Source organism: Lissotriton helveticus, chromosome 10 (assembly GCF_964261635.1).
Source record: "Lissotriton helveticus chromosome 10, aLisHel1.1, whole genome shotgun sequence".
Classification (NCBI taxonomy): Eukaryota; Metazoa; Chordata; class Amphibia; order Caudata; family Salamandridae; genus Lissotriton; species Lissotriton helveticus.
This window is the reverse complement of record NC_136071.1, coordinates 433474900-433489163: the sequence shown is the minus strand read 5'-3', so window position 1 is coordinate 433489163 and position 14264 is coordinate 433474900.

Genomic DNA, 14264 nt, shown 5'->3' with positions numbered 1-14264 from the left:
CTAGGCTCCAGGGCTCCAGGGCTCCAGGGCTCCAGGGCTCCGGGGCTCCAGGGCTCTGGGGCTTCAGGGCTCTGAGGCTCCAGGGCTCCGAGGCTCCAGGGCTCCGGGGCTGCAGGGCTCCAGGGCTCCAGGGCTCCGGGGCTCCAGGGCTCCAGGGCTCCGGGGCTCCGGGGCTCCAGGGCTCCGGGGCTCCAGGGCTCCGGGGCTCCCGGGCTGCAGGGCTCCGGGGCTGCAGGGCTCCAGGACTCCAGGGCTCGGGGGCTGCAGGGCTCTGGGGGCTGCAGGGCTCCGGGGTTGCAGGGCCCGGGACCCATGGAGCCCGTCCCGGGGACTTTGCCATGCCGCAGGCCGGAGAAAGGAGCCCCGGACGCCTGGGAGGTGTTGCCCGGGAACACAGCTCATCTGGTCCCCGGCAGGGAACCGCCCGCCTGGGAGGGTTGTCCGGGAATACCCTTGCCCCAAGTAATCCAGGGAAAATGACCCTCCTTTCTTGTAATCCGTGCACTCAAGGTGACAGAGGGGACCCAGGGCGCAAACGTGCCCGACATCCTGGAACCCTGCCTGGGATCCGGGAGGCGAATGGCACCTCCTCGGTTCTTCCAGGGAAGCCCGGCCATCTGGTCGCCCCATAGGAAAGCATTGGGCGCGACCAGATGGCCGAGGCGAGAGGGGCGACCAGATGGCCGGGACCGAAATGACGCCAATCTGCCTGCCCCGAGCCTCCGCGGGAGGGCTCCAGCCTGCCCTTGCAGGGCTCCGGGGCTGCAGGGCTCCGGGGCTCGGGGACTGCAGGGCTCAGGGGCTGCAGGGCTGCAGGGCTCCGGGGCTCGGGGACTGCAGGGCTCCAGGGGCTGCAGGGTTCCGGGGACTGCAGGGCTCCGGGGGTTGCAGGGCTCCGGGGCTGCAGGGCTCCGGGGCTCCAGGGCTCGGGAGCTGCAGGGCCTCGGGGGCTGCAGGGCTCTGGGGCTGCAGGGCTCCGGGGCTCCAGGGCTCCAGGGCTCCAGGGCTCGGGGACTGCAGGGCTCTGGGGCTGCAGGGCTCCGTGGCTCTGGGGCTGCAGGGCTGCAGGGCTCCGGGGCTGCAGGGCTCCCGGGCTCCAACCAGGCCGGGGAGATCAGGGAGTCTGCCCAGGCACGAGGGACCCCTGTCCCGGGCACACGGACCCTCAGGACGCGCCCCCGTTTTCCACGATTTGTTTTCCAAAATTCTGCGTAGTGTGCGTAGTGGCACTACTCAAACTACGCCCAGCCCTAGTCCTAAAGCTGTGCATGATAGCCGCATCCTTTCAATCAGTAACTGAACGTTCATCTTCAACCTTGGTGTTACAATCACAAGCTAATCCCTTTAATTTAAAAAAGCTAGCTGTTTGTTGTAAAGCAAATAGCACTTGCCAAATTCATAGCCCTTTCCTCAAAACTGTCACTACAATTCTCAATCCTCTGTAAATTTAATTTGTAAAGGGCTATCCATAAATAAATAATCTGTGAGGTACTCACTGCATTGTAATTTGAAAGTCTGCTATAAAGTTCTCTGGTTATAATGAATAAGCAGCTGACTACATCATTATCATAGGGCATCTCTAATTGACATCAATATGCAGTATTTGCCTACTCTTTTTTCAAAATGTCCCCCTGGGGAGACCCCCTTCGGATCCCCCTCTCAGGATGGTTGGGCTTGCTCGCTACATTTGTTCGCCGCACAGCACTCATCCCAATATTTTGCACCTCACCACTGTTAAATGTCACCAGCCACCGCTGCTCCACTCTACGCCTTTCTACTCTATGACACTCTACTCCCTCCATGACATTCCACAACACTTTATATCACTGCACCCTGTGCTACTCCATGACACTCCACCTCAATCAACTCCACGCCACTGGTCTACTCTATACCACTTTACGCTACTTCACTTTATGACACTCCTCTCTCCTTTACCCCACTAACTTTTAACCATGTTAAATAGCTGCCACACTGGTGTACAACATGGCCAAAACACATTGGCAAAGGCAATAGTTCTCGCATAAGTGAGATTGGTTAACTTTGCCAATGCTTGTATTAATTTGAAGCTTTTGCAAAGCACTACAAACCACCTACATTGGCCGTGTACACTGAAAACTAGATGGAAAAGCCTTCGAAGAGTCAATGCAATCCCAGTCTAAGAACGGAACCCTGAAGATGAACAGAAGCTGGTTTTAGAGGTCAAAAATCAGGTCAGGACTGGAGTAGGAAACAGTAACAGCAAGCATATGGGGGTAAATCATCGATATGTCTGCCTGAATATGTAGATTGTAGTAGCTTTCTAAATCGAAGAGAGTCAGTTTCCAGTATGAATTGCCTTGTCCAAATTTCATGTAGCAGAACGGTGATTAGAAAGTAAGTTATGGTTTACAGATCTCAAACTTGTAAGTGTGTGGTAGGGGGTGAACAGTTTTCCTAAGTAAACTGGTGATCGTTCAAATAACGGTGGAGGAGACAGAACAATTGAATTATTCATTTTGTGTGATTTGTTAAAATCATTACACAAAAACACAACCTTATCACAAAAAAAGAATAAAAAAACGAATACACAAATTTAAAAAAGTTAATCACAGATCCACTACGACGCTCCACAAATATATGAATCCATTCCAACACAATACTAAGGAATAATCCCTCAAAGTTCGTACTGTCTTTTACTGTGAGTCAATAGGGACTTGAGAGTGGACAGAATGTGCTCCTCAGGGTGTTGAGAGGATTAAGCTAGAGGTAGCTGTGCTGGTGGATTGAAATCCACCAGCAGAGGTTGGAGCTGAGCGATGATATCGAGTGAGTTAGTCGCTGGGTGGAGAAGTTGGAGTTGCCCAAGTCTGTTGAAGGTTATGCGGGTGAGTGAAGAACAATCCATGCAAGTTGAGCACTAAGTTAGGAGCTGTGTAGCATAGTTGAGAGTGAGATGGTTGGATGAGAGCCTGTGTATTTATGCGCTCAATGGGGTGGGTGACAGTGAATAGGGGCTGGGAGTTCTTCTAGAAGTGTTCGATAGAATGGGGTGAGTTGTGAGATAGGCAGCAGAGGTCAGATGTAGGTAGCTGTGCTGAGAGCCATGCGCCCTTTTTATGTCGAGCCTAGGCATTGCTTTAGCAATGCTTGTTGGCAAGATATTTAGTTGGGCATTCAAAAATGCACCCAAAGTGCCTATCGGGTACAGTGCATGTGAGCACAACCATGCGCATTGTTCACAGCTTCCATTTGCCACCAGACACTTTGTGCAACCACGCTGCGCTCCGCCTCTGCTGCCACTTCAGCTCACCAGGCTGCACACCCCATCACCCCTCGCTCGCCAATGTCCCTCCCACCCTTCCTTTGATCTCCGCCGCGAGTTTCACAGGCTAATGGATCTCCTCCTCCCCCAGCACAGAGCGCGCATCGCATGTTTACTCTCCCAATTTGTCTTACTGGCGCTCGTGTTTCTTCTCCCTTTCGCTCTCTTCGTCTCTGCCTCTTATTTCTCCTCTTTTCTTGCATCATCCTCGTTATTTCTGCCTCCATATCCCCATTTCTCTTCTTGTTTTCTTTTTTCCTTTATTCCCGTTCTACAACACTCACTTTCTGTCTCCGTCACGTTTCTTTGTTTCTACCGCTGTCCTAACTCTTGCTTTCCATCTTCCTTGCTTTTTCAAAGTCTGACTTCCTTCTTAAATTCCTTCCATCTTTCCCCACTCCCTCGGTTTCCGTTTCTCATACTCTCTCACTGTCCTCTCTACATCCCCTTACTTCCTTTTATTCTTCCCTGCATTTCTGTTTTGTAAATCCACCAATTTTATTTTCCTTAATAACGGATTCTGTGTTAGCACTCTGTCTCTTTCTTTACTCTCTGACTCATTTCATTCCATTCTCAGTTCCTTTCGCCACCTTTGTTCCCTTTATACTAACCCCATATTCACTCCAGCCTTTCTTTCCTTCTATCCTGCTACAGCAGTCTTTTTTCCACTTCATGAAATGTATTCCAGTGTGGGGAGCTCTCCCAGCAGCACCCGCGCCATCTCCTTGTGTGTAAATGTGCTCATGCATATCAATGGCCCTGTCTCCTTCCCACTGTAATTGTACTCGGGAGAATAGAGCCTCATGTATTAATGTCGTAGCGGGCATCATAAGAGAGCGCGTTCACACTCTCGGTCATCATTACGTCTTCGGAGCACTTGCTGATTAGACAGGCAGTTCTAGGACGCTCTTCCTGCTGAGCGAAAAATGGTTTGTAAAACATTACGATCATTAGTTCCTGATGGTTTTCTTTTTTCCTTTATTCCCGTTCTACAACACTCACTTTCTCTCTCCGTCACGTTTCTTTGTTTCTACCGCTGTCCTAACTCTTGCTTTCCGTCTTCCTTGCTTTTTCAAAGACTGACTTCCTTCTTAAATTCCTTCCTTCTTTCCCCACTCCCTCGGTTTCCGTTTCTCATACTCTCTCACTGTCCTCACTCCATCCCCTCACTTCCTTTTATTCATCCCTGCATTTCTGTTTTGTAAATCCACCAATTTTATTTTCATTAATAACCGGTTCTGTGTTAGCACTCTGTCTCTTTCTTTACTCTCTGACTCATTTCATTCCAATCTCAGTTCCTTTCGCCACCTTTGTTCCCTTTATACTAACCCCATATTCACTCCAGTCTTTCTTTCCTTCTATCCTGCTACAGCAGTCTTTTTTCCACTTCATGAAATGTATTCCAGTGTGGGGAGCTCTCCCAGAAGCACCCGCGCCATCTCCTTGTGTGTAAATGTGCTCATGCATATCAATGGCCCTGTCTCCTTCCCACTGTAATTGTACTCGGGAGATTAGAGCCTCGTGTATTAATGTCGTAGCGGGCATCATAAGAGAGCGCGTTCACACTCTCGGTCATCATTACGTCTTCGGAGCACTTGCTGATTAGACAGGCAGTTCTAGGGCGCTCTTCCTGCTGAGTGAAAAATGGTTTGTAAAACATTACGATCATTAATTCCTGATGACTGCTAGTACATTTTATGGCCATCTTGACAGCATCAAAGTCTTCGAAGGCACAATTTGTTTGAAGTTTTACTGCTTTTTTTTTTTTTTTTTTTTTTTAAATCCTCATATAGCGAAAAAAGAAATTTATGTGTATGGAAAATTTGGATTCCGCCTCTAAAGCTTTTGTACCGTCACTGCCCCATGGTCTCTCTTGTTCAGGGAGTTTTCCCTTATCCAACTTGATCAGAGGAGTTCCTTTTTCCATTTACATATAAACATATCTGTATTCGAGGTGAGGGGAGCTAGCCACCTTGGCGACTCTATGAGTATCATACTCATTAACCAGATTATGCTTTTCGCTTAATCATAGGACTGTGTGATCTGCCCTTTCCTTGAAGGTTAGGTGTTTTTCCATGATCTCCCAATATTTAAACCTCTTACTTGTTTTCCCTCTTCTATCTAGTTTATTAAACTTAATGGCTGAATTCAGCCACTCTCCGTGTAACGGAGGTGATGGAACAATCCACTTAATGCAGATCTCCCTTCTCGCGATCACCAGTAATACAAAAAGTAACTTTTCTTCTATTGCTGTTAAGTTAGTTTTTTCTATTGTGTCACCAATCCCAAAAAGAATAAGAGTTGTACTTACTTTTAGATGTTTTTGGAATATCGAGTTTAACGTCTTACCAACTTCTTCCCAGAATGTTTTCAGGGATGGGCATCTCCAGAACATATGGACATCATCTGCCCTTTCTTCCCCACATTTAGGGCATTTTTTGATTCCTGCGTTTTTAAATTTTGAGAGTCTTTTCGGTGTCCAATAGGCTCTATGCAAAGTATAAAGATGATTCCTTTTCAATGCCACAGATTTTAATGTTGACCAACATTTCTCTATTGATTCCTCCCATATATTTACTGGGTCTTCTACAATCAGGTCTCTCCCCCAGATTTGGTTCATCATCTGGGAACTTTCATCTTCTTCCGTTATAAGGGTCCAATACCATTTTGCTACCTCCTTGTTTATGGGTAAGATTTTTATCATTTCTTTTTCTAATGACTTGTTTTCTTTATCATTTGAAGTTTTACTGCTGTCTTGGCTTCTCCTACCACTCCTTGGCAAAGCCCCACGAAATTGCTGCCTGCGAGGCCCAGGTCCAACATTACTCAGCCCCACCACAGCATCACTCAGCGCCACCACAGCATCTCTCAGCGCCACCACAGCATCACTCAGCGCCACTACAGCATCACTCAGCACTACCGCAGCATCACTCAGCACCACCGCAGCATCACTCAGCACCACCACAGCATCACTCAGCACCACCACATCATCACTCAGCGCCACCACAGCATCACTCAGCCCCACCACAACATCACTCAGCGTCACCACAACATCACTCAGCGCAGCTACAGCAACACTCAGCACCACCACAGCGTCACTCAAGCACACAACGATATCGCTCAGGCCACAAAAGCATCACTCAGGGACACCACAGCATCGCTTTATGCAACCACAGCAACACTCAGCACCACCACAGCATAAATCAGCACCACCACATCATCACTCAGTAGTACCATAGCATCACTCAGTACCACCACATCATCACTCTGCAGCGCCACAGCATCAATCAGCTTCACCACAGCATCACTCAGGGCCACCACAGCATCACTCAGGGCCAGCACAGGATCACTTAACGCCACCACAACATCAGTCAGCACCACCACAGCGTCACTCAGCACCCCCACAGGATCACTCAGCACCCCCACAGGATCACTCAGCACCCCCACAGGATCACTCAGCACCACCACAGCATCACTCAGCACCACCACAGCATCTCCATCAGCTCTACAGGTCTTGTTCTTGTAGTTGAGGGGATTGGCAGCTGTTTCTAAAAGTGGTGATTCTCTGCTTAATGTTTTCTTGTCCTTCCTTGGAAAAGTCACCTCGATTTGGTATTTCTCTTTTGTCATTGATGTCTACTTCATTGGTCTCACTGACCTCAGATTCACGGTTACTTGTTTTCTCAGGACCGTGGGCCCTCATCCATACTCATTTTAGCTCCCTCGTCCTGCCCCATACAGGGGAAGTGATTCTGTGTCTAGAACTTTGTGCAGACAGTACTGGATGCATCGTAGGACTAATTTGGAACCACAGTCTGGAATTTTTGTGTTCTTTGGTTGTCCTTTACATATAGAGGTGCTCTTGAAGCCTATGGCTAATGGTCCTTGTACTGCGGTGCCATTTCTGGCTGACTATTCTTAAATGAGTCCATCTACATCTTACTCATGAGGTTTACCAATGATTATATCAGTAGTGTGCTGAAGTGTACCTGTGGGGTCAACATGTGATCCCTGGTACAGGCTGGAACTAATTCTGCTGATTCACTCATTGCACATTAACTGAGCTTCCCTTCTTATATCTATCTTTTGCCCTCACTCTATCTATCTATCTATCTATCTATCTATCTATCTATCTATCTATCTATCTATCTATCTATCTATCTATCTATCTATCTATCTATCTATCTATCTATCTATCTATCTATCTATCTATCTATCTATCTATCTATCTATCTATCTATCTATCTATCTATCTATCTATCTATCTATCTATCTATCTATCTATCTATCTATCTATCTATCTATCTATCTATCTATCTATCTATCTATCTATCTATCTACCTACCTATCTATCTATCTATCTATCTATCTATCTATCTATCTATCTATCTATCTATCTATCTATCACCCTCTCTCTATCTATCACCATCACTCACCATCACTCTATCTGTCTATCTATCGCACTCATTCTATCTATCGATCGCCCTCGCTCACTCTATCTATCGCACTCACTCTATCTGTCTATCTATCGCACTCACTCTATCTATCGATCGCTCTCACTCTATCTATCTATCGCCCTCATTCTATCTGTCTATCTATCGCACTCACTCTATCTATCTATCGATCGCCCTCACTCTAGCTATCTATCTATCGCCCTCACTCTATCAATCTGTCTATTGCCCTCACTCTATCTATTGCCCTCACTCTATCTATCTATCGCCCCCACTCTACCTATCTATCGCCCTCACTCTATCTATCGCCCTCACTCTATCTATCACGCTCACTCTATCTATCACTCTCACTCTATCTATCGCCCTCACTCTATCACCCTCACTCTATCTATCGCCCTTTCTCTATCTATCTATCTATCGCCTTCACTCTATCTATCTATCTATCTATCTATCTATCTATCTATCTATCTATCTATCTATCTATCTATCTATCTATCTATCTATCTATCTATCTGTCGCCTACACTCTATCTATCTATCTATATCTATCTATCTATTGCCCTCTATCTATCTATCTATCTATCTATCTATCTATCTATCTATCTATCTATCTATCTATCTATCTATCTATCTATCTATCTATCTATCTATCTATCTATCTATCTATCTATCTATCTATCTATCTATCTCCCTCACTCACTTTGTCTATCTATCTATTTATCTATCTATCTATCTATCTATTGCCCTCACTCTATCGCCCTCACTCTATCTATCGCCCTCACTCTATCTATCGCCCTCACTCTATCTATCGCCCTCACTCTATCTATCTATCTATCTATCTATCTATCTATCTATCTATCTATCTATCTATCTATCTATCTATCTATCTATCTATCTATCTATCTATTGCCCTCACTCTATCTATCGCCCTCATTCTAGCTATTGTCCTCACTCTATCTGTCTATCTATCGCACTCACTCTATCTATCTATCGATCGCCCTCACTCTATCTATCTATCGCACTCACTCTATCTGTCTATCTATCGCACTCACTCTATCTATCGATCACCCTCACTCTATCTATCTATCTATCGCCCTCACTCTATCTGTCTATCTATCGCACTCACTCTATCGATCACCCTCACTCTATCTATCGCTCTCTATCTATCGCCCTCACTCTATCTGTCTATCTATCGCACACACTCTATCTATCTATCGATCGTCCTCACTCTATCTATCTATCTATCTATCTATCTATCTATCTATCTATCTATCTATCTATCTATCTATCTATCTATCTATCTATCTATCGCCCTCACTCTATCTAGCTATTGTCCTGACTCTATCTATCACATGAGAGATGAGAGATACCCAAAGAACCATGAGGGGGATTTGAGAGCTGTGTGACCTGTTCACTGCTTCATGGAGAGTTGGGAGCTGTGTGGCCCGATGAAAGACATGGAGAGTTTGGAGTGCTACATGGAGAGTTGGGAGCTGTGTGGCCCGATGAGAGACATGGAGATGGAGAGTTTGGAGCGCTACATGGAGTTGGGAGCTGTGTTGCCCGAAGAGAGACATGAAGAGTTTGGAGCGCTACCTGGAGAGTTGGGAGCTGTGTGGCCCGATGAGAGACATGGAGAGTTTGGAGCGCTACGTGGAGAGTTGGGAGCTGTGTGGCCCGATGAGAGACATGGAGAGGCATCTTACTCACCGGACCTTGTTCTATCCCGGACCCTGACATACAAGCTCCCGCCGTGAGGGAAACGGCTGCGGGGCTCTGAAGGTCGCCACTCGCATCGCAGTGAGAGAAACTGCAGAAGACTCCAGCTCCCAGGTGCCCCAGCTGTCCCAGGCGCACCCATCACGAGGAAGCCTGCGCCCAGCGGCGCTACAAAGCTGTGGAGCGCCGAGCGCTCTGGGGGGCATCTTACTCACCGGACCTTGTTCTGTCCCGGTCCCTGACATACAAGCTCCCGCCGTGAGGGAAACGGCTGCGGGGCTCTGAAGGTCGCCACTCGCATCGCCGTGAGGGAAACGGCAGAAGACTCGAGCTCCCACGTGCCCCAGCTGTCCCAGGCGCACCAGTCACGAGGAAGCCTGCGCCCAGCGGCGCTACAAAGCTGTGGAGCGCCGAGCGCTCTGGGGGGCATCTTACTCACCGGACCTTGTTCTATCCCGGACCCTGACATACAAGCTCCCGCCGTGAGGGAAACGGCTGCGGGGCTCTGAAGGTCGCCACTCGCATCGCCGTGAGGGAAACGGCAGAAGACTCCAGCTCCCAGGTGCCCCAGCTGTCCCAGGCGCACCAGTCACGAGGAGGCCTGCGCCCAGCGGCGCTACAAAGCTGTGGAATACCTCCCGCCACGTGGGACGCACGCGGGCGGCGCCGGGCAAAGCCCGGGCAAAGGGCGGGCCCTCTGTGGCCCTCAGAGGCCTGAGGAGGACGGGCCGGGCCACCCCCCTTAGTTCCATGACAAGAGGAGGTACATTGTTTTGATCGATACATAGACACTACTTGGACAGTGTATTTTCCCCTGTGAGCCATCTTCATTGTTTATTTACTAACACACTGTACTATGTCACGCAAGGGGACCATTAAGAAATCTCCTTTACAGCGCGACCCAGGTCAGGGGATCTTAAACTTTACCGTGACCAGTAGAACACTGCCCACTTCTAGCGAAGATATGAATGAGCTGCGCCATTCGATAGTAACTAGGCAATCTCCCCCATTGATCCCTGATAGTCCGCAGGACTTGTCTTTTTGGGAGGACATTAACGCTCTATGTGTCACTAAGTATGCCCCAGTGGCATCCCCATCCCCCGTAAGAAGCATCAGCACTATTATCCCAATTAGGAAACTCTGTGACTCATCTCCACCATCTCTATTAGACAATACCCAAGGTATTGCTTTGTTTCAGGGCCCAAATGCTAAAAGGAAGCATGACGGGACTAATGACAGTGGGAATCATTCAAAAACACCTAAATTGTGCGGTGGTCCTACTCCGCCAGTCACTAACCCTACCTTAACTACGGTGGAGACTGGAAAATGTGAAGACCAAGTACCTTCCCCCTTTTTCCCTCTACTGTCTCAGATAGAGCTATTGTTAAATTCTATCGTACTACCACTGGTAGAAAAAATTAATGCTCTGGGTGATAGACTAACAGGTATTGAGAAAATCATTCTATCCAACTCTCCACCATTTATTAAAGATCCATCTAATGGGGGAAGGGCTCCTCTTGTTATTACCATAACAAAAGAGAAAAACACTAAAACCAAATCTCCTTCCACCTCTGAGAAGGTAATACCCAATCGTTCTGACCTATTTATTGCCCCCAATGCTCCTTTGCCTATTAACATAAGTAAACATGCCCAAACTTCTCCACAGCTTCCTAATAAATCTGCTACAACTGTCCCTAAAATCGCCCCTAAATCTGGGTTTACTATGTACACTGCTGCCAGAGTGGATCCAAAAAGAGCAGTATCCATACACTTGCCCCCAGAGGCCGCCCCATTTGTTCTTGTTCTCTCAGGAATACCGGCACCCTCCCACGGGAAACCCGAAAGTCGCCAGGAACTTTTAAATAAGGTCATATTTTGGCTATCTAAAAACAGACCACTCGCACCCAATCATGACGGTGGAATTTTGTGTGTTAGAAGGGTGGGCTGGCTAGGGTCTTTAACCAAAGACATCAGTGGGGATCTGGTCCTAGTGAAATTTAGAAATAGGAACATTGTCCCCTATCTACGATCCAACCCGCCCCAAAAAGGAGACGGCATAATATCTGTGTGGGACTTACATGATTTCTACCCAAAAGTACCCCATATACCCCGTCAACAAGGGCAAAGGCGGACCATACCCATTTGCTGGAAAGGGACCTCGATGCTTACTGAAATTTAATCGATAACAAGTAATGGTGCAAAATCAGTTTAACATTTATTGATTGTAATTATGTTTTGATATGTTTCTTCTATTATTGTATGTTTTAACTAGTAAATCTTTTATGGCTTTGGTAGCCGAAATAAAGATATAACGAACGGACATGGAGAGTTTGGAGCGCTACCTGGAGAGTTGGGAGCTGTGTGGCCCGATGAGAGACATGGAGAGTTTGGAGTGCTACCTGGAGAGTTGGGAGCTGTGTGGCCCGATGAGAGACATGGAGAGTTTGGAGCTCTACCTGAAGAGTTGGGAGCTGTGTGGCCGAATGAGAGACATGGAGATGGAGAGTTTGGAGCGCTACGTGGAGTTGGGAGCTGTGTGGCCCGATGAGGGACAGGGAGAGTTTGGAGCGCTACCTGGAGAGTCAGGGAGAGTTTGGAGCGCTACCTGGAGAGTTGGGAGCTGTGTGGCCCGATGAGAGACATGGAGAGTTTGGAGCACTACGTGGAGAATTGGGAGCTGTGTGGCCCGATGAGAGACATGGAGAGTTTGGAGCGCTACGTGGAGAGTTGGGTGCTATGTGGCCCGATGAGAGACATGGAGAGTTTGGAGCACTACGTTGAAAGGTGGGAGCTGTAAGGCCTGTTGAGCGCTACACGGGGTTGGGAGCCACGTAGGCCGTTGAGCGCAGGGTGGACTTTAGAGTTCGAACCTTTACGGGCAGTTGAACACTACCCGGAGAGTTGGAAGCTGTGCCTGGGAAGGTGCAATGAGAGCTGCTACTGCATGAGCAGAGACTGAGGAGGGAGCTGGAGCTGTGCTTCTAAGATGAACAGGGTGTGGGCATTAGGGTGACCAACCGTCCGTAAATTTCACAGACGGTCCGTCATTTTAGTATGATGTCCACAAGGCGTCCGTAATTTGGGGATCTCAAATTACGGACGCTTTACAGACATCATACTAAAATCTAAATGGGAAATCTCAGAAAGGAATGCCGTTTCCCATGCGAGAGGCCCCGTGAGTTAAAAAGATTTCACTGGGGCCTCTCGCTCTTATCTTTTTAAACTGAAGAGGCTCCCTGCAGCCGGACCTCCCTCATGCAGACTGTGGAGCGGCCCATTGTCAGTCTGAGACTGCCGCTGATTGTCATTCTATAAGTGCCAATGGGCCCAATTGTAGTGACAGCATGTGGGGTGCCTTCTCTTGCATGGGACTCACTAGGGCAAATCATTCTGCTTTTGTCTTGGCGCCATGCTGGAAAAAATAAAAAATAAAATAACTACCACCGTTTTCGCTGTACATTTAAAAGACAGATTTCAACATACAAATAAAAAAATACTATTTATTAATGTTTATTGTTACTAGCACAAATCTTGATTGCAGAAAGGGTCCGATGTCGCTTCGCAAAGCTGCGCGCATACTGAATAACTGTGAAGTGCACAATTGGCTCAACCTTATATAAACTTATTTTGACTTGTATTTATTTTATTTGTCTATTTACTTACATATATATATATATATATATATATATATATATATATATATATATTCACGCTCCAAGGTTGTCCACCTTATGAGTAGCACGCGAGCAGCAGCTTTATTTATGTGTAGGTGAGGACGGGGATCCGCTCGTAGACGCCGCTCCGTAATGGATCTGCCCGACGCGTTTCAAAGCTCCATCTGCTTCTCTTCAGGGGCTTAAACGGAAGCGGTGTGCGCACCCGTTACACTTCTCCAATTTCATATAACTCACCCGCCAATGGGAGGCTCCAATGAGACTTCTGGGAAGTGTAGTGCGGAAAGCACACAATCAAGTCCTGTATGGACTCCACGAGTGGGCCCGTCCTCGATCCCATGTACGGCTGCTACTTCACTGCCGTGACCCCCACGTTAACGGGGTGGTGCATACTCTGCGGCTGGACTGCCGCATATAGATTCACGCTCCAAGGTTGTCCACCTTATGAGTAGCACGCAAGCAGCAGCTTTATTTATGTGTAGGTGAGGACGGGGATCCGCTCGTAGACGCCGCTCCGTAATGGATCTGCCCGACGCGTTTCGAAGCTCCATCTGCTTCTCTTCAGGGGCTTAAACGGAAGCGGTGTGCGCACCCGTTACACTTCTCCAATTTCATATAACTCACCCGCCAATGGGAGGCTGATGACATCACTGATGACATCTCATTTGACATTACTGATCACATCACTGATGACATCATTCATGTGATGATACGATGAACCTCTTCAGACTCTAATATAACCTTAGATACACTCAGTGTAAACAGACATTCACAGACTGTCACTCATCCATGGAGTTACTCACACACCTAGTCAGTCTTGCAAAGAATCAATCACACCTCCATTTCCTCAACTATATAGTTATACACACCTTACTTATTGAAACATATACTAACACATATTTACTCTCTTATACAATCCCTGATACAAGTTCACAATGATCCATACAGCCACTCACACATTCACTGGCTCTTATGCACAGTTATTTATATATGTCAACTCTCACATGTACTGTGTTTTACATATGTACTTACTTTGACATGTAGCACTGAGATATCCATTCACTCACCAATACACTCATGCACACAGTCAACCGCCCATACAGCTGTTTCCACATGCACT